The 22,726-nt window shown below is 40.9% G+C and overlaps 1 long non-coding RNA gene across 1 annotated transcript; it reads right to left on the reverse strand.

Moving 5' to 3' along the window:
• Positions 1-2,029: 2,029 nt before the first annotated feature.
• On the reverse strand, positions 2,030-17,722 carry LOC123594793. Its single transcript, XR_006710884.1, has 2 exons — positions 17,678-17,722; positions 2,030-2,113 (listed from the first exon to the last, which is right to left on the reverse strand). It is a non-coding gene; the product is annotated as an uncharacterized LOC123594793 (long non-coding RNA).
• Positions 17,723-22,726: the final 5,004 nt, after the last annotated feature.

Below are 22,726 nucleotides of genomic sequence, written 5' to 3' on the forward strand. Positions count from 1 at the left end.
TTAAGGGGAGGAAAAGGCTATATTGGAAAAACGGGAGCAAAAAAATGCTCAAAAGTAGAGACATTGTTAAATACTTCGGAAGGAAAAAGAATTTGCAGATGAGAAATGGAGATTGCTAGGGTGCCAGATCTATGTTGCTTCAGTTTTCCCAGCTGTATATCAGAAGAGAGTATATTAGCAGTAAGTGTATTAGATGCTGTGTTATTTTAGACAATGCACTTCCTAAATTTCTTTATCCTAAATTTTGACATTCTGCCTCTCTTTTACAATAATATCAGCATAGTGGTGCTTGAGTGGCTCAGTTGGTTAAGCGTCTGACTTCAGCTCGGGTCATGATCTTGCAGTTTTATGGGTTTGAGCCCCGCTTTGGGCTCTGCACTGAAAGCTTGGAGCCTGGAGCCTGCTTCAGATTCTCTGTCTCCCTCTATCTTGCCCCTGCTTTGCTTGTGCTATCTCTCAAAAAATAAATAAAATAATAGCAGCATAGTACTGGGCATATATGATGGCCATGAAAGCAAGAGTTTAAGCCAATCTTTTTGTTTTTTTGGCTTCTTCCACAATACACTGGGAGTTTAAGAGAGAACATTTTCATTAGAAAAAAAAGGTGCCAGATTCTCAAGAGGGGTGGTAGTGGGAGGAGGATGTTTTTTAAGCCTCCCAAGTGGTAGGGAGGCCTACCCGCCTCTTCCCCAATCCCTGACTTAGACAATTTGATGAAGTTTCCCCAGTATTGCAAAAATTCTTAGGCCTCAGTTCTTAAGTTCAAAACCAACTGATTCCTTATCAACAAGAAAGTTTCACTTTTACCTTTGTTCTATTTGATCAAGCAGCTTTAAATCTATCAAACACCGGTTAAAATCATGACTCTTAACCCGTTTGGGGGTATGCACAATTTTGAAAATAGGGTAAAAGCTTCAGAAAAAGATGAAAATATACATAAGGTTCTGTATATAATGTCAGATGTTTCTTAGATTCCTGGTTAAGAAACTAACTGAAAAGGGGTGTGGCCTGAGGTTTAAAGTAAATGTCTCTCCAAAGGTGTCTGTATCTCAAACAATGGAGCATAATTTAAATACTCCTAGATCTTTTTTTTTAGCATTTTATTTATTTTTGAGACAGGAAAAGACAGAGCATGAACAGGGGAGGGTCAGAGAGAGGGAGACACAGAATCTGAAACAGGCTCCAGGCTCTGAGCTGTCAGCACAGAGCCCGACGTGGGGCTCGAACTCACAGACCGAGAGATCATGACCTGAGCCGAAGTCGGCCGCTTAACCGACGGAGCCACCCAGGTGCCCCTAAATACTCCTAGATCTTAAGAAAGAATCCTAAGCAAGTTACAGGCCAGATTTCCATCTCACAAGAGAAAGAAAAGTTGGGGCAACATATTTTCATTCTCTTGAGGTAAGTTTACAAGTCATTTCACTGTCTTCAACCTTCTACAATGCCAGCTGTAACTCCAGATTCCAATAGAACTTCTTTGTGGACTAGGAGGAAAAAATAACATTTCAACAAAAGCCCACATTTCAGATCCAAATGTGTTGGAAACAGGGTAGTGTGGTGGTTTGAAATACAGGTTTAGGGGCGCCTGAATGGCTCAATCGGTTAAGTGTCTGACTCTTGATTTCAGCTCAGGTCATGATTGCGCAGTTCATGGGATCAAGCCCTGCCTGGGGCTTTGTGCTGGCAACCCAGAGCCTGCTTAGAATTATGTCTCTCTCTCTCTCTGCCCCTCCCCCACTCACGCTGTCTCAAAATAAATAAATAAACTTAAAAAAATACATTATGAAATACAGACTTAAATGTCATACTGTGGCTTCCACAACTTACTAGCTGTGTGACCTGGAGCAGTCAGCTAAAGTTCAGCCATCTGTCAGGGTTGTAGTGAAAATTCAGTGAGCATATGAAGTGCTCAGCACGGTGCCTGGTACATAGTACACACTCATTAAATGCTAGCTGTGGTTATATATTCTGAATAAACAAGAGTTCAAGCATGTATACCAATTTTGTGTTTTTTATTTTTTAGATTTTTAAATTTACATCCCAGTTAATTAGCATATAGTGCAATAATGATTTCAGGAGTAGATTCCAGTGATTCATCCCCTACAGATAATACCTAGTGCTCATAGTGCCCACCAATTTTATAACCCTAACTCCTTAAAGTGAAATCTTACATTCCAAACACCAGTTAGTCTTACTGTATTTCAGACTAAGTAGAAATCCTCAAGAAAGGAAGGTTTGTTAGAATTACCTGAAAGAATTTTTCAAACTCCCATTCCCCCATTGATCTTCGTCCCCACATCCAGATTTGCTTCCACTATCATCCTGAGTTGTATTATGCCCTTGGCTGAAAAGCAGTACTTTGGTGAGCCACTGTAACAGATGAAAATGTTTAAAGGTAGAGGAAAGCTGAAAAGCTTCACAACATACTTCATCTCCCATTCTGGCAGGGCCAGAAAATTGAAATTTTCCATTTACTTGATTACCATTTACTTATTTATTTATTTTAAACTTAAAAAAATTTTTTTTAATGTTTATTTTTGAGAGAGAGAGAGAGCACAAGTGGGGGAGAGGCAGAAAGAGAGGGTGACACAGAATCCGAAGCAGGCTCCAGGCTCTGAGCTTTCAGCACAGAGCCCGACGAGGGGCTCGAACTCATGGACCGTGAGATCATGACCTGAGCCAAAGTCAGACGCTTAACCGACTGAGCCACCCAGGTGCACCAGATTTTATTTTTAAGTAATTTCCACACCCAGCGTGGGGCTGGAACTTGTGACCCCGACATTGAGTCACATGCTCTTCCGACTGAACCAGCCAGGTGTCCCTGATTAATATACATCTTACATCCCAGTTTAGTCAATTGACTTCTAGTTCAAGAGGTCATTTTATGACATGTAAAGTCTAGATTTTTTTTCCATGCAAACCTCTAATTATTAACATCCAAGCACTTAAACTTCTTTTGATGTTGGTTGGAGCTGTGTGACAAGGACTGCCTAGAGCTTTCACTGGGTGCCAAGTCTTACAGCCCCAAGACTGAAAAGATAGTCTCTAAATATACGGGCCAAAGAGGCTATGCTGCCCTGTCCCCTCCCCCCAGTACTCCTTACAAAATAATAACTAAATTTCCATGAACCCTTTCATTCTCCAGCATACACTCTCTGTATGCATTTTGCCAGGAACATTTTTCCTTGCCCAGTCTGTGATACGCTGCTTCAGAGCCTATAGACAGTTCAGAGACACTTCTGTGCATGTTTTACAAAATAACTAGACGAGATGACTTCTGACTGTTTTCAAGGTAACATAATACATCATAGTGCCTGAGAACATGGCTTTGAGGTCAAACTCTTATGCTCAAACTCTGGGTCTTTTAAGTTTACTTATTTTGAAAGAGAGAGCGCACATGCAGGAGGGGTAGAAAGAGAGAGAGGGAAAGAATCCCAAGCAAGATTCGCTCTGTCCTCGCAGAACCCGACGTGGGGCTTGAACTCACGAACTACGAGATCATGACCTGAGCTTAAGACTGAGCCACCCACTCACCTCCCCCCCCCCCAAACTCCGGCTCTTAAGGCAAGTCCCCTGGGACTTACTTCCGCATCTGTAAATGTGGGATCATCGTAAAGATTAAATGAAATAACATATTGTGAAGTACTTAGAATAATGTCTGGCACAAAGTAAACACTCAGTATGTATTAACTGTTCTTTTACTATTTACTATTTTACTATTTTTTTAATGTTTTTATTTATTTTTGAGAGAGAGAGAGAGAGAGCATGAACAGGGGAGGAGCAGAAAGAGAGGGAGACACAGAATCCGAAGCAGGCCCCAGGCTCTGAGCTGTCAGCACAGAGCCGGACGCGGGGCTCAAACTCACAAACCGCGAGATCATGATCTGAGCCGAAGCTGGATGCTTACCTGACTGAGCCACCCAGGTGCCCCTCAGTATGTATGACTTAAGGATAAAAACTTTGTTTTTTTTAAGTTTATTTATTTTGAGAAAGAGCACAAGCAGGGAGGGGCAGAGAGAGGGAGACAGAATCCAAAGCCTGCTCTGCACTGTTAGCGCAGAGCCCGATGCAGGGCTTGAACTCAAACCATGAGATCATGACCTGAGCCCAGATCATGAGTCAGACACTTAACCAACTAAGACACACAGGCACCCTATCTTAAGGATAAAAACTTTAAAATTTAATAACTATCTTCGTCACACACCATAAAAAGAATCTCTAATACTATAGATAGTATTATCAATTGATGTTCAAATTTCCCGCATTGTCTCAAAAAATGTTTACATTTAGCTTGTTGAAATGAGGATTAAAACATTGCATTTGGCTCATCTTTTTTTTTTTGTTTTTATTTTAGTCACCTTGTGCTCATCATGAGAAGTGCACTGCTTAATCCCCATCACCTTTTCACCCATCCTCCCCCCACCCCCACCTCCCCTCTGGTAACCATCAGTTTGTTCTCTATAGTTAAGAGTGTGTTTCTTGGTTTTCTCTCTCTCTTTCCCCCACTTTGCTCATTTGTTTTGTTTCTTAAGTTCAACATATGGCTGAAGTCCTATGGAATTTGTCTTTTTCTGACTAATTTCACTTAGCATTTTACTCTCTAGCTCCATGCACGTCATTGCAAATGGCAAGGTTTCATTCTTTTTCATCGCCAAGTGGTATTCCATATATATACATATATATATACATATGTATACATATATACATGTATTATATATATATATATATACATACATATACATATATATACGTACATATATGTATATATATTTATATATACGTACCACATGTTCTTTATCCACTCATCAGTGGACGGACATTTGGGCTGCTTCCGTAATTTGGCTATTGCAAATAATGCCGCTATAAACACAGGCGTGTATGTATCCCTTTGAATTAATGCTTTTGTATTATTTGGGTAAATACCTAGTAGTGTGATTGCTGGATCATAAGGTAGTTTTATATTTAACTTTTTGAGGAAACTCCATACAGTATTATAGAGTGGCTGCACCAGTTTGCATAAGAGCGGTCCCCTTTCTCCACATCGTCACATCATCCCCTTGCATTCCCCTCACCACATCCTCTTGTGTAAGGCAGCATATAGATTGGGTCTTGGTTTCTTATCCGTTCTGTCACCGCATGTCTTTTGATTGGAGCATTTAGTCCATTACATTCAAAGTAATTATTGTTAGATATGCATTTATTGCCATTTTGTTACTTGTTTTGTGGTTGTTCCTGAAGATTTTCTCTGATTCTTGTATTTCTTTCATGGTTTTCTGGTTTTCTTTAGTGATATATTTGGATTTCTTTCTCTCTATTCCTTGCATATGTACTAGTGGTTTTGATATATGATTACCATTGGCTTTATATATAACATCTTCTGCATATAGCAGTCTATATTAAGTTGATGGTCATTTACATTTAAATCCATTTTTTACTCCTCTCCTCCCTAAGGTTTAGGTATATGGTATCATACCTTACATCCTTTTATTTTGTCAGTTCCTTCACTGATGTTTTACAGAAATATTCCTTTTTACTACTTCTGTGTTTCCAATCCTTCATACTGTCATTTTTTTAAATCTCTCCTTTCCACTGAGAGAATCCCCTTTAATACTTCTTGTAGGGCTGGTTTAGTGGTCATAAACTCCTTTAGTTTTTATTTGTCTGGGAAACTATCTCCCCTTGTATTCTGAATGATAGCCTATCTGGGTAGAGTGTTCTTGGCTGCAGGTTTTTCCCATTCAGCACTTTGAATATATCATGCCACTGCTTTCTGGCTTGGAAAATTTTTGTGGAACAATCCACTGATAGCCTTATGGGGCTTCTCTGGTGTGTAACGGTATTATTTTGTCTTGCTGCTTTTAATATTTTTTCATCACTGTGTTTTGTAATTTTATTTATTTTTTAACATTTAGTTATTTATTTTTGAGAAAGAGAGAGTGTGAGCAGGGGAGGTGCAGAGAGAGAGGGAGAGAGAATCCCAAGCAGGCTCTGCACTAACAATGTGGAGGCCAATGTGAAGGTCTATCTCACAAACTGTAAGATCATGACCTAAGCTAAAATCAAGAGTCGAATGCTTAACCAACTAACCCACCCAGGCACCCCTGTATTTTGTCATCTTAATTACAATATGTCTTGGTGTGGATCTGTTTTTGTTAATTTTATTAGGGATTCTCTGTGCCTCCTGTATCTGGATATCTGTTTTCTTCCCCAGATTAGGGAAGGTTTCAGCTATTGTTTCTTCAAATACTCTGCCCCCTTTTCTCTCTCTTCTTCTTCTGGGACTCCTATGATACAAATGTTATTACATTTGTTGGAGTCACTAATTCCCCTAACTCTACTCTCGTTTTTCTGTTTTCTTTCTTTTGTTCAGCTTGATTACTTTCCATTACTCTACTAGGTCATAATTCATCTCTCTGCTTCTTCCATCCTCTGTTCATCGCATCAAGTGTGTTTCTCATTTCATTTATTGAGCTCTTTATCTGTTATATTATTCCTTATCTCTGTGTTAAGGGCCTCACTGGTGTCCTCCACTTTTTTTCTCAAGTCCAGGGAGTATCCTTATGATGGAGAATTTAAAGCAGGTCAATTTTCTGCTGGGTGGCTTATCTTTATATATATGTATATATACGTATTATATATATGTATATATACATATATATAGTTATAGTTATCCCTTATTAGTTATGTAAATTGCAAATATCTTTTGCCAGACCCTGTAGCCTTTTTAAATAATGTCTTTTGATAAACAGAAGTTTGTTTGTTTGTTTAACATAGTCAAGCATATCAAACTTTTATGGTTTGTGCTTTATTTTTTTTCTTTTTCCTTGCTCAATAAATGAAATTTGGGACAAATTCCTCTGCTTTCTCATTTTGCCTAGGTCACTGTGCCTTTTCTAGGTCACTGTGCCTGTTTCTCTGTGTTAGGAAAGTCAGCTACATCTCTTGTTCTTGAGGGTCATGGCTTTACTAAGAAGGGGTCCTGTGGTACCCTGCAATGTAGTGTCCCTTGTTCCCCAAGGCTCGGCACGCTGGCAGTGTCTCCAATGTGTGCTGCATGCACTCTACTTTTGTGCCCTGGCTGCTTTATCCTTCAGGCCAGTCATCTGCAGAGGCTCTCTTTGCTTATAGCTGGCAGCGTTTGGTCCCTGGCCTCAATGTGGTGAGTTTTAACTAGGTGTGCTCTGGTCTGTGAAATGAGACTTGTTGCCACTGCCACCAGAACCAAAGTCCCACAAACTTCCAGGGTTGGAAATACAGTGTGGGCAGGGTATGGGGCCAGTCTTTGGTGGGAGGGGGCCTGTCACGCTGGGACTGGGTCAAGTGTGACTTGGAGGGGCAGTTCTTCTGGAGTGGGGGAACTTTGGAGTAAGGCAGGTCTAGGTAGAGAGTGTGGGTGCTATGCTGGTTCCCACAGGTGGCCCTGTGCTTATGCTGAGTGGCAGGGGAGGGAAGTTGTGCCCATCAGTTCCTTTGTTCCTGGAGAGGGTCTCTCTATGAATGCTGCTGTCTCTCTGGGAGGCACTCCAAGGTGAACAAATAACCTCCCCACTGTGTGCCCCAAGGGCTCTTCAGATTGCTGTTTCCACACAAGGTCCCTAAGCTGTTTGCCGGCCGTTTCTCCAAGAACAGCCCCATTACTGAGCTCTCCCAGAGCCAAGCACACTGACATTTAAAACTCCAGGCTTTAAGTCCTGCTGGTTGCAAGAACTCACAGAAGTCAGGCTTTCTCACTTTCCCTGGCAATTGCTATGGGGATTCATTTTCCCCTGCACTCTCTTGTGTGCTAGTCTGTCTCTTGCCCTTCTATGCAACCATGGCTCCTTCCCCCACCACTGCACCCAGGGTCCAGTCCGTTTCTCTCCCAAACCATGTCTCCACACTTTGTGCCTTCTTCAATGTGGCCTCTTTTCTACCTTTAGTTGTGGAGTTTGTTCTTTCAGTCTTCAGATTGATTTCTGGGGTATTTAAGATGATATAATAGTTATTTAGTTGTATTCATAGGATGAGGTGAGCCTAGGGTCCTCCTATTCCACCACCATCTAAAAGTCTCTGGTTCATCTGTCTTTTAAATCTTTTCTAATCTTTTTAAATTTTTTTTAAATGTTTATCTATTTTTGAGACATAGACAGACAGAACATAAGAGGGGGAAGGCAGAGAGAGGAGACACAGAATCCGAAGCAGGCTCCAGGCTCTGAGCTGTCAGCACAGAGCCCAACGCGGGGCTCAAACCCATGAACCATGAGATCATGACATGAGCTGAAGTTGGATGCCTAACCTACTGAGCCACCCACATGCCCGCCCCTTAAGTGCTTTCTAATTTTTAACACTTCCATCGTTATCTCTTTCTCTCTTTTTTTTAAAAGGCATTGTTGAGGAAACCAGGTCACTTTGAGTTTCTCACAGCATGGCTGATTGCATCCCCAATATTCTATCTCCTGTATGTCCTCTAAATTAGCAGTTAGACCAGGATGCTTGATTAGATTCAGTTTAAAAAGATTTTTGTTCACGGGTGCCTGGGTGACTCAGTCAGTTAAGCGTCAGACTCTTGATTTTGGCTCAGGTCATAATCTCACAGTTTGTGAGTTCCATCCCCAAGCCCCCCATCTGGCTCTGCGCTGACAGCCCAAAGCCTGCTCGGGATTCGGGATTCGCTCCTTCCCTCCCTCCCCTCTCTCTCTCTGCCCCTCCCCTGCTTGCATGCACACGTGCTCTCTCTCTCAAAAGTAAATAAATAAACATGAAAAAAGAGAAAACATTTTTTGTTAGGGAGATAGAGGAGCAAGATGCTTCCTAAGTGTTGGGGTATGTTTCTTATTGCTTCACACCAGGAGGTGCATGGTATCTGGTTGTTACATTAGCCAATTTTATGTTTTTTTTAATTTTTTAAAATGTTTATTTATTTTTGAGAGAGAGGGAGAGACAGAGCGTGAGCAGGGGAGGGGCAGAGAGAGACACACACACAGAATCCGAAGCAGGCTCCAGGCCCTAAGCTGTCAGCACAGAGCCTAATGCGGGGCTTGAACTCACAAACTGTGAGATCATGACCTGAGCCAAAGTCGGACACTTAACCGTCTAAGCCACACAGGTGCCCCTACATTGGCCAATTTTAATGGCTGGTATGATCATGCTGTGATAACCTCATGTACCCGTCTCCTCTGTAGGCATGGATTTGATACCAGAACTTCTCCCCACTAGACAGTGCTGGTGAATATGGATGAATCTGGCTTTTGCTCTGGACTCTCTTATCTGATGCCTTACAGACTTATTCTATTAATACATCATTTTATCAGATGAAATTCATTATAATTGCCGAAGCAAAAGCTTCTTCTGTACTAGAACCATCAATCCTGTGCTTGTCTTATCTCAAATAAACTTAATTGAATTTGGAGTATGAAAAATTTCATAGATCCCATCCACTGATGACTTAGTTTAGATCCCTTGCATTTTTTCCATTATTATTTTTTTAAAGTATGATATAGTTCATGTGTATAAAGGAATATAATGGAAATACTAAATATAAAGAATAATAAAAAAGAATGAAATCTTGCCATTTGCAACTACATGGATGGAACTGGAGGGTATTATGTTAAGTGAAATTAGAGAAAGACAAAAATCATATGACTTCACTCATATGAGGACTTTAAGAGACAAAACAGATGAACATAAGGGAAGGGAAACAAAAATAATATAAAAACAGGGAGGGGGACAAAACAGAAGAGATTCATAAATATGGAGAACAAACTGAGGGTTACTGGAGGGGTTGTGGGAGGGGGGATGGGCTAAATGGGTAAAGGGCACTAAGGAATCTACTCCTGAAATCATTGTTCCACTATATGCTAACTAATTTGGATGTAAATTTTAAAAAATAAAAAATAAAATTAAGAAAAACACTTCTACTGCAAAAAAAGGAATAATAAAACCAATAAATGTACCTACCGCCTAATTTTAGAACTTACATTATTTCTTCGATAATTTTATTTTGAAACGATTTTGAATTTATAAGAGTTTCACATATAGCACAGAGAGTTCCTATATACCCTTACCTATCATCCCCTAATGTTAGCACCTTATTAAAACTAAGAAATTAGCATCTATTAACCAGACTACAAACATTTTTTTCAGATTTTACTATTTTTTTCACTTCTGTCTGTTTTCTGTTCCAAGATTCAACCCAGGATACCATGTTGCATATAGTCATTATGTTTTAGTCTTTATGTTTCTTTAGACTCCTCCAGTCTCTGAAAGTGTCTTGGTCTTTCCTTGTCTTCCATGACCTTCAAGCCTTGAAGAATACTGTTGCTATTTTGTAGAATGCCCCTCAATTTGTGTTTGTATGATATCTTTCTGGCTAGACTGGTGTTTATGCTTTTGGGGGAAGAATACCACAAAAGCTGGTTATCTTTCTCATCACATCATATCAGGTGGTACACACAATGTCAACATCACTTCTTACTGATGATGTCAACCTTGATCACTCGATTAAAGGAGCCGTCTGCCAGGCTACTCCACTATAAAATTACTATTTTCCCTTTTCCACATACTGTTCCTGAGAAGCAAGTTACCAAGTCTAGTCCATGCTCAAGGCAAGGGGAAACTAAGTTCCATCTCCTATGGGGAGAAGTAGCAAAGAAGTTGTGGACATATGTTAAAACCAGCACAGTAATTAATAAATTTTTGATAGATCTCTTCCATTTTGACTCTTCCTAATTTCATGATCATTACAAATATTGCCTGCACTATCCATCAGCCACTTCATATTTCTTCATCCATGAGGTTGTTATGAATTTGTCATCACCTTCTTGAAACCTGTAGGTATTTGTACAGCATTTTCCCAGACTTATCTGATCATCATCACCACCTGCGGTACTTGCTGAACTATAAGTTTCCAAGCCCCCCCTCTACAATATAATTCAGCTTGTCTGGAGTGCGGGCTCGGAAAAGAGCTTTAAAGCATCACAGATGACTCTTATTAGGGAACCAAATTTGAGAAACACTGGCTTATGGCATTTCTTTCTTCTCCCTCTTTTCCAATAGTTAAACATGGACACAAAACTTATTATTCTATAGTTCATGTTTATAGTTTCCTTATTTATATAGTTTGTCATTTCCTGGTTTTCCTTGTTGAAATTCATGAAATTTGTACTTTGCCATTCTTCCACAAAGTAAGGATATTTGAATGTAAACTACAAGAGATATTTCCAGTTGGCAAAGGCCTGGTGGTCTCCCAACTCTTTCCCTGTAGTTTTGGTCTTTTCCTTTTATAGTTTTGGTCTTTCTCCTTTTATACTTGAAGCCTGTACTGCTTTTCTAAAAATGCCAGAAAGTTTGTCTTCAAGAGTTTGTCTCTGCTTATTTTCTCTAGGTTTTTGAGGGTTTCTGTAAGGATGCCATTAATTCCCATTATCTTGCTTCCATAATAATTTTAATAGGTACCATTTATTGACCGTGTAATATGCCAGATATCATGCTTTATATGTTTTAGGTTGAGCCACATGGCAAACATTTTTGTAGATCAAAATGATTGAATGCTGGCAATTTCATGGTTCAACCTCATACATTATCTTCTTTAATCCTCACAAAAACTCTGGGGGTAGGTGTTAGTATGTCTATTTTTACAGATGAGGAAACTAAGGATCAAAATAATTAAGTGACTTACCTAAAGTCACGTATTTATACACGGAGGAGCCAGGATTTGGTTATAGGGCTGTTTCTAAAGCCCAGTGTTTTTTAAATGTTTATTTTTGAGAAAGAGAGACAGAGTACGAGGGGGAGAGGGTCAGAGAGAGAGAGGGAAACAATCTGAAGCAGGCTCCAGGCTCTGAGCTGTCAGCACAGAGCTGGACAGAGGGCTCAAACTCAGGAACCGCGAGATCATGACCTGAGCCAAAGTCGGACGCTTAACCGACTGAGCCACCCAGGAGTGCCTAAAGCCCATGTTTTTAAACACAACATTGCTTTAAAGAAAATGTTATGATGAGGATGTGATAAAAAAGCACTGACACACTGTGTGTGGGAGTAGAGGTTGGTAGAACTTTGCTGAAAGCTATTTGATACTGTGCCTCAGGAGCATTAAGAATTTTCATAACTTTGCATTTAGTAACTCCATTGCTAAAAAATTATCCCAAGGGACTATTCAGAGATGAACATAAATATTAATGTAAAATATGCTCATCAAAGCATATTTTTAATATTAAATAATTGGAAACAATGAGTGTTCAGCAATAAGGAATTAAATTCAAGTACAGCCACAAGATGGACATGAGACATAGGAAAATGTTCATGATACAATGTCAAGTAAGATAAGCAATATACAAAATTAAGTATGACCACATATTTTGTTTTAAAAAAAAGCATAAAAAAACAGTCTGGAAGGAAATGCAAGAAAATTATAACAATGGTTATATCTGTACAGTGGGATAAAGAGTGGTTTTCATTAAAAAAAAAAAATTTCCAGGGGCGCCTGGGTGGCGCAGTCGGTTAAGCGTCCGACTTCAGCCAGGTCACGATCTCGCGGTCCGTGAGTTCGAGCCCCGCGTCGGGCTCTGGGCTGACGGCTCAGAGCCTGGAACCTGTTTCCGATTCTGTGTCTCCCTCTCTCTCTGCCCCTCCCCCGTTCATGCTCTGTCTCTCTCTGTCCCAAAAATAAATAAACGTTGAAAAAAAAAATTAAAAAAAAAAAATTGCTGTTCAACCCTGTGTGAAGCACCAGGAGCAGATAGAGCCAGAAAGTTTGAGAGAATGAATGACATACTCCAGATTAACAATTTCAGAAAACAGCATCTCATCCCCTTTCAGCATCACTTTATATACAGTATGTAATTTTTGTATACGTAATGTATGGTACAACATTAAAATCTACAAACAAGATATGTGGAAAGAGTAAGTTGCCCTTGTCTTTCTTTCCCCCAATTCACTTACCTTCACTAGAGGCAACCACAGGAATCAGTGTCTTGTATATTCTTGCAAATATTCCTTACATTTATCAACACATATCTATGCATTTAAGAAATCCCCCGAGGTGCCTGGGTGGCTCAGTAGGTTGACCGTCTGACTCTTGATTTCGGCTGTCACGATCTCATGGTCTGTGAGATTGAGCCCCATGTTGGGCTCTGCACTGACAGCGTGGAGCCTGCTTGAGATTTTCTCTTTCCCCCTCTCTCTGCTCCTCTCCCCCACCTCAAAATAAACATTTATTTAAAAAAAAACTTTGAGGGGCACCTGGGTGGCTCAGTCAGTTAAGAAGCCGACTTCGGCTCAGGTCATGATCTCACTGTCCATGAGTTCGAGCCCCGCGTCGGGCTCTGTGCTGACGGCTCGGAGCCTGGAGCCTGTTTCAGATTCTGTGTCTCCCTCTCTCTGACCCTCCCCCATTCATGCTCTGTCTCTCTCTGTCTCAAAAATAAGTAAACGTTAAAAAAAAAAAAACTTTGAGAAATCCCCACAAATTGTAGCATTATGTGTCCACTATTTTGCACCTTGCTTCTTTTCACTTAAATAGTACATCCTGGAGTCCTTTCCAAGTCAGTCCATATAGAATTACTCATTGTTTCTGTGATTGCATAATATTACATGGCTAGTTATACCATAGTGTATTTAACCAATTTCCCACTGGTGGACTTTTGGGTTACTTCCAACTTTTTGCTCTTGAAAACCATGTTTCAGTGACTATTTTTGTACATGCGTCATTTCAAACATATATTTATAGAATATATACAGATATTTCTGTATCTATAGAATATTTATAGAATATATTTATAGAATATATATAGAATAAATGTATACACTACATATAGAATAAATAAACATTTTTAAAAAATCCCTCAAAGTGGAATTTCTAGACCAAAGACTATAGTACTATCCCTTTTGATTGGTTGGGAAGAGGCTCTATTCAGTGATCTCTTCAACACCGTGGCAGCAAGCCATCCACTTCCACAGAGTCTCTGCTACTCCTTCCAAGGGTAACTGTTTCCACTTCCTTTTGTTTCCACTTACAGAATCCTCCCTCTTCTTCTGTGGAGTATGTGATAAAACATCTTGTCTAGTGGATATGTACAAATCCTTCACATTGAAAGCTTCATATCTATGGTGTAAGGTGGCTGTTTCAATTTGTTTTTCTTTTCATATTCTTTTTTTAATGTTTATTTTATTTTTGAGAGAGAGAGAGAGAGAGAGAGCGCACGTGAGAGTGTGGGGGTGGGGGAGGACAGAGAGAGAGGGAGACAGAGGATCTGAAGCTGGTTCTTCGGTGACAGCAGCAAGCCTGACTTGGGGCTTGAACTCACAAACCATGAGATCATGACTTGAGCTGAAGTCAGAAGCTCAACTGACTGAGCAACCCCCCCCCCCCCACCAGGTGCTCCCTTTTAATATTCTTCTACTTACCATTATAACCTTCATTATGGAAACCCTCTGCTGACCTCCTGGCATCTTCCTTCCCCTTTTCCTCTTTTTCCTATACTTCTTTCTTCTCCCCTCCTTCTTTTCTTTCTTATTCTCTTTTCCCTTTGACTTTTCTCTCCCTCCTCTCCCCTCTTCCTCCTTCTCCTTTGTGATGGTCTATTGATGTGTCAATTTGGCTAGGACAGTCCCCAGGTATTGAGTCAAACTAATCTGGTGTTACTGTGAAGGTACTTTGTAGATATAATTAAAATCCATGACCAGAGGACTTAAAAATTTTTTTAATGTTTATTTATTTTTGAGAGAAGGAAAGAGACAGAGAGACAGAGCATGAGTGGGGGAGGGGCAGAGAGGGAGACCAGAATCTGAAGCAGGCTCCAGGCTCTGAGCTGTCAGCACAGACCCCGATGTGGGGCTCGAACCCACAAACCGTGAGATCATGACCTGAACCGAAGTCAGATGTTTAACTGACTGAGCCCCCCAGATGCTCCAACAGTAGATTTCTTAACATATATCTTCTACTGGTTCTGTTTCTCTGGTTGAACTCTGACTAATACATCTTTTCAAATATTTTCTCCATCCAGTCTGGGAAGTCTTCATTTCATGGATAAGCACAGAGAGGCACTCCCCAAAGACACCCTTTTTCATCTGTACCTCAAGGGGAAAGATCAACTTCAGTAAATACTTACAGAGAGCCATCATTGCCTCTGATGGGAAAGAAAACATTCTGCAGGTCCCAGGAAAGGTTTCCCAGTGTCAGGAACAATGTGCTAGAGATATCAAGTGAAGCAACCTATTATTGCTTGGTTGATGCCAGAGTGCTGTTAATTGCATAAAAAAGAAAATAAAAATTATTGAGCACTAAAATGGGAGTGGGGCAAAGTATAAAATAAAGATCCATGATGGGGTGCCTGGGTGCCTCAGTTGGTTGAGCGTCTGACTCTTGATTTTGGCTTAGGTCAGGGTCTCATGGTCACGGGATTAAGCCCATTAAGAGTCAGGCTCTGCACTGTGCATGGAAGCTGCTTGAGATTCTCTCTCTCTCTCTCTCTCTCTCTCTCTCCCTCTGCCCTTCTTCCCTGCTGATACCCTCTCTCTCTCTAAAAAAAAAAAAAAAAAAATCCATGAATCCATACTGACGTAAATTAGTGATCGATTGAATAAATAGACACATGAACAGAAGAGACAAATTCCCATGCAGAAGAATTAGAAATAATTTATATACTGTGCCCTCAAAGAGGTGGAGCATTCATTACATTCTAGTTGTTATGATTGGGTGCGCATAGTGACTTCCTTCCAAACAGTACAGTATAGAAAGGGGGGGAAAGAGTAACTTTATAGTGGAGAAATCTGGAAAACACTACCTCAGTCAGGTGATCAACACCAACAGTGAAAAGTCACATTAATATTATGTATTGTAGCTATGATACATTGAAAATGGCACTTTACATCTGGGCTCCTCCTTCTGAAAACTCATAATCTCAGTCTAATCATGAGAAAAATATCAGAAAAATCCAAGTTGAGGGAAATTCTACAAAACTCCTGACTAGCACTGCCTAGAACTATGAAGGTCTAGGGCTCCTGGGTGGCTCAGTCGGTTTGAATATCTGACTCTTGATTTCAGCTCAGGCTCAGGGATTGAGCCTGGTGTTGGGCTGCACACTGAGTGTGGAGCCTGCTTCAGATTCTTTTTCTCTCTCTCTCTTTCTCTCTCTCTCCCTCTGCCCCTTTCCCCCAGCTCACACACATGCTCTCTCTAAAATAAAATTAAAAAAAGGACTATAAAGGTCATCAAAAGCAAGGAAAGTCTGAGAAACCATTACAAGAAAGAAAGAAAGAAACCATTACAGAGCCTAAGGAGACATGATAACTAAATGTAATATGGTGTCTTAGATGAGATTATGGACCAAAAAAAGGACATTAGGTAAAAACTTTGGAAGCCTTAATAAAGTATACACTTTGGCTTATAATGATGTATCAATATTGGTTCATTAATTATAACAAATATACCATACTAATGTAAGATGTTAACAATAGGGGAAACTGGATGTTGGGTTCACAGGAACTCTGTACCATCTTGTCAGTTTTTCTGCAAATATAAAACTTCTCAAAAAAATAAAGTTTATCCGTGGAGATAATAAAAAGATCAGTGGTTTCCAGAGGTTCAGGGAGAGAAAGGAAGAGAGGTTGAATAAATAGAGCACAGGGGATTTTTTGGGCAATGAAAATATACTGTACAATAGTGTAATCATGGATAAATGTCATTACACATTTGTCAGGGCCCATAGAATGTGCAATATAAAGAGTGAGCTCTAATGTAAACTGTAGTCAGTAGACTGTAACAATGAATCAGTTTTGGTTCATTAATTTTAACAAATGTACCACACTATTGCAAGATGTTCCTAATTGGGAAAGCTGTGCATGTGTGAGTGGGAATGAGTAGAGGTGGAGAGAGTAGGTTGGATACATGGAACTCTATATAATATCTGCTTGATTATTCTGTAAATGTAAAACTGCATTAAAAGAACTAAGTCTGCTAAAATAAATGGACAAAGGACTTGAATAGACATTTCTCCAAAGAAGATATACAAATGACCAGCAGATACTTGAAAGATGTTCAACATCACTAGTCATTAAGGAAATGCAAATCAAGCCCACAATGAGATACAACTTTATACCCACAAAAAAGGCTATATATATATATATATATATATAGTAAGAAAAATAACAAGTGTTGGCGAGGTTGTGGGGAAATTGGAACCCTTGTGTGTTGCTGGTAGGAATGTAAAATGGTGCAGGCACCATAGAAAACAGTTTGATGGTTCCTCAAAAAGTTAAAAGAAAATAGATTTACTGCATGATTCAGCAATTCCACTCCTAGGTATATACCCCAAAGAATTGAAAACAGGTATTCAAACCAAAACTTGAACACACATGTTCATAGCAGCACTATTCACAATTGCCAAAAGTGGAAACAATTCAAATGTCCATAAATGGATGAGTGGAACAAGATATATTATATCCGGGTGCCTGGGTGGCTCATTTGGTTGAGCATCTGGCTCTTGATTTTGGCTCAAGTCATGATGCCAGGGTCGTGGATTTGAGCCCTGCCTCGGGCTCTGTGCTAACAGCTCAGAGCCTGGAGCCTGCTTCTGATTCTGTGTCTCTCTCTCTCTCTGCCCCTCCCCCACTCGCGCGCACTCTCTCTCAAAAATAAACATTAAAAAAATTTTTTTTTCAATATATGAAATTTATTGTCAAATTGGTTTCCATACAACACCCAGTGCTCATCCCAAAAGGTGTCCTCCTCAATACCCATAACCCACCCTCCCCTCCCACCCCCCATCAACCCTCAGTTTGTTCTCAGTTTTTTGTTTTGTTTTTTTTTCAATGTTTATTTATTTTTGGGACAGAGAGAGACAGAGCATGAGCGGGGGAGGGGCAGAGAGAGAGGGAGACACAGAATCGGAAACAGGCTCCAGGCTCTGAGCCATCAGCCCAGAGCCCGACGCGGGGCTCGAACTCACGGACCGCGAGATCATGACCTGGCCGAAGTCGGACGCTTAACCGACTGCGCCACCCAGGCGCCCCTGTTCTCAGTTTTTAAGAGTCTCTTATGCTTTGGCTGTCTTCCACTCTAACCTCTTTTTTTTTTTTTTTTTCTTCCCCTTCCCATGGGTCTCTGTTAAGTTTCTCAGGATCCACATAAGAGTGAAAACCGATGAATGGATAAATAAATTGTGATATACAAAGTTTTTTTTAAATAGAGGGTAAACGGGTGGGGGGATGGGTTAAATAGGTGATGGGGATTAAGGAGGGCACTTGTCATGTTGAGCACTGGGTATTATATTTAAGTGATGAATCACTAAATTCTCCCGAAACTGTATGTTAACTAACTAGAATTTAAATAAAAATTTGAATCTTGCTATTTGCAATGATGTGGATGGAACTAGAGTATATAACAGTAAGCAAAATAAATTAGAAAAAGACAAATGTATGATTTCACTCACACATGGAATTTAAAAAATACACCAGATGAACATAGGGGAAGGGAAGGAAAAATTAGATAAAAAGAGAGAGGGAGGCAAACCATAAGAGACTCTTAAATGCAGAGAACAACTGAGGGTTGCTGGAGGGGAGGTGGGTGAGGGATGGACTAAATGGGTGATGGGCATTAAGGAGGGCAGTTGTTGGGATGAGCACTGGCTGTCATATGTAAGTGATGAATCACTGGGCTCTAGTCCTGAAACCAATATTACACTGTATGTTAACTCATTTGAATTTAAATAAATTAATTAAGTACTCAAAAAAAAAAAAAAAAAAAAGACCAATCAACCCTTAAAATGCTATCCCTGAGCTAAATGGGTAAGACCCTGATTGGCTGTTTGCATAAACAAAATGCAAACTGTTTGTCAAAAAAAACAAACAAAACCGGGGTGCCCAGGTGGCTCAGTCGGTTGAGCATCTGACTTCGCTCAGGTCATGATCTCACAGTTGGTGAGTTCGAGCCATGCGTCAGGCTCTATGCTGACAGCTCAGGGCCTGGAGCCTGCTTCGGATTCTGTGTCTCCCTCTCTGCTCCTCCCCTGCTCACACTCTGTCTCTCTCTCTCAAAAATAAATAAAGATTTAAAAAAAAACAACTTGAAACAATAAATAAAGCCAGCAATCCACAAAACGCTAAGTATTTGCAATAGAAAATTATAATGATCATCTACATCACAATAATTACTCAGCTTGTAAGTCTACACTATGTCTTAATAAATTTTACTTTTTTTATTGTTTATTTTTTTTTTTAATTTTTTTCCAACTTTTTTATTTATTTTTGGGACAGAGAGAGACAGAGCATGAACGGGGGAGGGGCAGAGAGAGAGGGAGACACAGAATCGGAAACAGGCTCCAGGCTCTGAGCCATCAGCCCAGAGCCTGACGCGGGGCTCGAACTCATGGACTGTGAGATCGTGACCTGGCTGAAGTCGGACACTTAACCGACTGCGCCACCCAGGCGCCCCTATTGTTTATTTTTTGAGAGAGAGAGAGAGAGAGATCACGAGTGGGGGAGCAGGGAGAGAGGGAGACATACAATCCCAAGCGGGCTCTGCGCTGTCAGCACAAAGCCCGATGTGGGCCTCGAACTTGCCGACTGTGAGATCATGTCCTGAGCCAAAATCAAGAGTCGACACTTAACGGAGGGAGCCATCCCAGCACCCTTATGTCTTATTAAATTTTAAACTAAATTGAATGAACAGACTGTGGAATAAATTAAATTCAAAAAGAATTTTAAAAGGCTGTTGAGGAACCCCACAATTGTTGGAAAGGCTGAAGAACAAGGTTGGAGCTAAACTTTCAGGAATAATGCCCCAAACCATTGCACAAGTGGCCAGATGAGACAGGCACCACCCGACCCAGAGCACAGGAGGGAATTGCTACCCCTGCTGCTGCATTCTAGAAGGTCAACCTTAAAAACGCTGGAAATTTCCTGATAGCAAACAAAATGGAAGCTCCACCTAGAGCCGGTTTCCTTCCGTTGCTCTTGCTCACTTCCGGATCGGGGTCTCTGGCAGGTGTTTCTGATGGGAGGAGCCTAAGTTCACAGACTGTCCTATCTACAAGGGAGGCTGGCAGAAGAGTTCCGACTCTCACAGGAGGGAGGCAGAGCTCATGAGGTGGAAATTCTTCCATCTATAGAAAGGCAATTCGAATGAGGACAGTCACAAGTATGACCCAGATGGTACTGCTATCAACTAATGTAGAGCGTACAAGAGTGTCTCAGTGGGGATGAGGAGTTTCCACTGTGAACACGTGGAATGTGAGGCGTCTGTAGAACACTCAGATATAGATGTCTATATCTATATCAGGGGTGAGATATTTGAAGTTCTTAGCATACAGGTAGCCGCTGAAACAAAATAAAATAGGATGGTCCAGAGAGCCTGTAGAGTAAGTTAAGACTGAAGAGAGGGTCCTGGGGTGGGAAATATAACTTCCCTGAGTTTCTAAGTGCTCCTGTAAAAAGCCTTAGCCACCCGAGACACAGGGTTGTATACAATATACAGACAGAAAATATTTGCTTTCAAGGGTACCTGGGTGGCTCACTCGGTTAAGTGTCCAACTTCGGCTCTGGTCGTGATCTCAGTTTGTGAGTTCAAGCCTCACGTACAGCTCAGGGCCTGGAGCCTGCTTTGGATTCTGTGTCTCCCTCTCTCTCTGCTCCTCCCCCCTCGTGCGTGCTCTCTCTCTCTGTCTCAAAAATAAATAAACATTTTAAAAAAATGTTAAAGAAAATATTTGCTCTCACTTCTCTTAGACACATTTCACTTTTCACACGTCATGAGGATGATATCTTTAGCCATTTGTCTAGCTAACTGCTCTGAGCCAAATGGATAATAAAACTTCTCTTATCTCCCCAAGAGATTCAAATGGCTACAACCAGGATTAAGTCCCCTGCTGAAGCTCCCAAGGTGCCAGGAAGATGGGAGCAGTTTTTCCCTAGGTATTAACACTTCAAAAGGGATGAAGCCTAGACTGTGGAGCCATCTTTAGTCTGTAAAAACTGGAGATAACAAGGCTTATCGGGCCCTTGGAAAGACATCAACATTGTAAAAGGCTAGTGTAAGATCCAGGATCCTTTCCTTCCCCTCTCTGAGAAGCCAAGTTTTCTCTCTCAGAAGGGAGCAGGATGGCTGTCTCTCTCCCATATAGTGTATATATGTTTTCCATTGTTTTTAAATTTTACTTTAATTCCATGGCAGTTCACATGCAGCATTATGTTCGTTTCAGGTGTACAATATAGTGACTCAGCAGTTCCATAGATTACTCAGTGCTCCTCAAGAGAAGTGTACTCCTGGGGAGCCTGGGTGGCTCAGTCAGTTGAGCGTCTGACTTTGGCTAGAGTCATGATCTCACAGTCCATGGGTTCGAGCCCCACATCAGGCTCTCTGCTGTCAGCCCAGAGCCCACTTCTGATTCTCTGTCCTCCTCTCTCTCTGCCCCTCCACTGCTTTCTCTCTCTCTCTCTCTCTCTCTCTCTCAAAAATAACTTTTTAAAAATATATATATAAGTGTACTCCTGGGGTGCCTGGGTGGCTCAGTAAGTTAAGTGTCTGACTCTTGATTTCGGCTCAGGTCAGGATCTCAGGATCATGGGATTGAGCCCCGCATTGGGCTCCATGCTGGGTGTGAGCCTGCTTAAGAATCTCTCCCTCTCCCACTCATGCTCACTCTCTCTATCTAAAAAACAAAAACCAAAAAACTCTTTTTTCCTAATCCAGGCTCCTCAGGATTCTTTAGCATTCATACTACAAGTACATAGGTATGCATGTAGGGTAACATCTCAGACCTTTCACAGCTCTTAACAAAACATTGGGGAACATTAACATTTAAGTGGTGGAAGGAGGAAGAGATAAAAATAAAAGAAAAAGAATAACCAGGAATGGTCAGAGAAGTAAAGAATAACCAGTACCGTGAATGAATTCAATGTGATGGAAACATAAGAACAAGAACAGTTCAGGGAGGAGGCAATTAGCAGCAATGTCAAATGCACAGAGAAATCCAATAACATGAAGACTGAAAAGTAGCTATTGCCTTTCACAGTTTGGGGGTCATTGGTGAATTTTGCAAAAAGAAATTCCTTTTTTTTATCAAATTTTTTTTTTAAGTTTTGTTTATTTTGAGATAGAATGTGAGTGGGGGAGGGACAGAGAGAGAGGCAGAGAGAGAGAGAATCCCAAGCAGGCTCTGCACTGTCAGACAGAGCCCAATGCAGGGCTCAAACTCATGAACCATGAGATCACGACCTGAGCTAAAGTTGGATGCTTAACCGACTGAGCCACCCAGGCGCCCTGCCAAAAGAAATTTCAATGGAAACATTTTTCAGCAGGTCGAGGCATGAATGGATTTGAGGAAGCAGAGACAGCAAATGTAGACTACTAGTATTCAGAGAAGCTTAAGCTGAGAGAGTGAGAGAAATTGGCACCCCGTGAAGTTTCAGGTCAAGGGATGGTTTTGTTCTGTTTCATTTCGTTTGCTTTGGTGTTTAATGAGAGACACTCACACATGTTTACAGCCGAGGGAAAGGAAGCACAGATTGAAATCAGAGAAAGAAGGGATAATTGATGGCGGAGGATTCTGAAGGAGATTGAAAAAAGATGGCACTTAGGGCACAGGGAGATGGGTGGACCCGGAACAGGGAGGTGAGATAGAGACAAGTTGGGTGTGAATGTAGTATTGTTTGCGTGAGATTCAGCTGAGGCTGAAGACCACGGATTTACAGTCGCACTAATTTGTACGGGTTGGCGCATTTTCTCCAGCAAGGTGAAAACACGCAGGTAAAG

This window comes from Leopardus geoffroyi, chromosome X (assembly GCF_018350155.1).
Source record: "Leopardus geoffroyi isolate Oge1 chromosome X, O.geoffroyi_Oge1_pat1.0, whole genome shotgun sequence".
Classification (NCBI taxonomy): Eukaryota; Metazoa; Chordata; class Mammalia; order Carnivora; family Felidae; genus Leopardus; species Leopardus geoffroyi.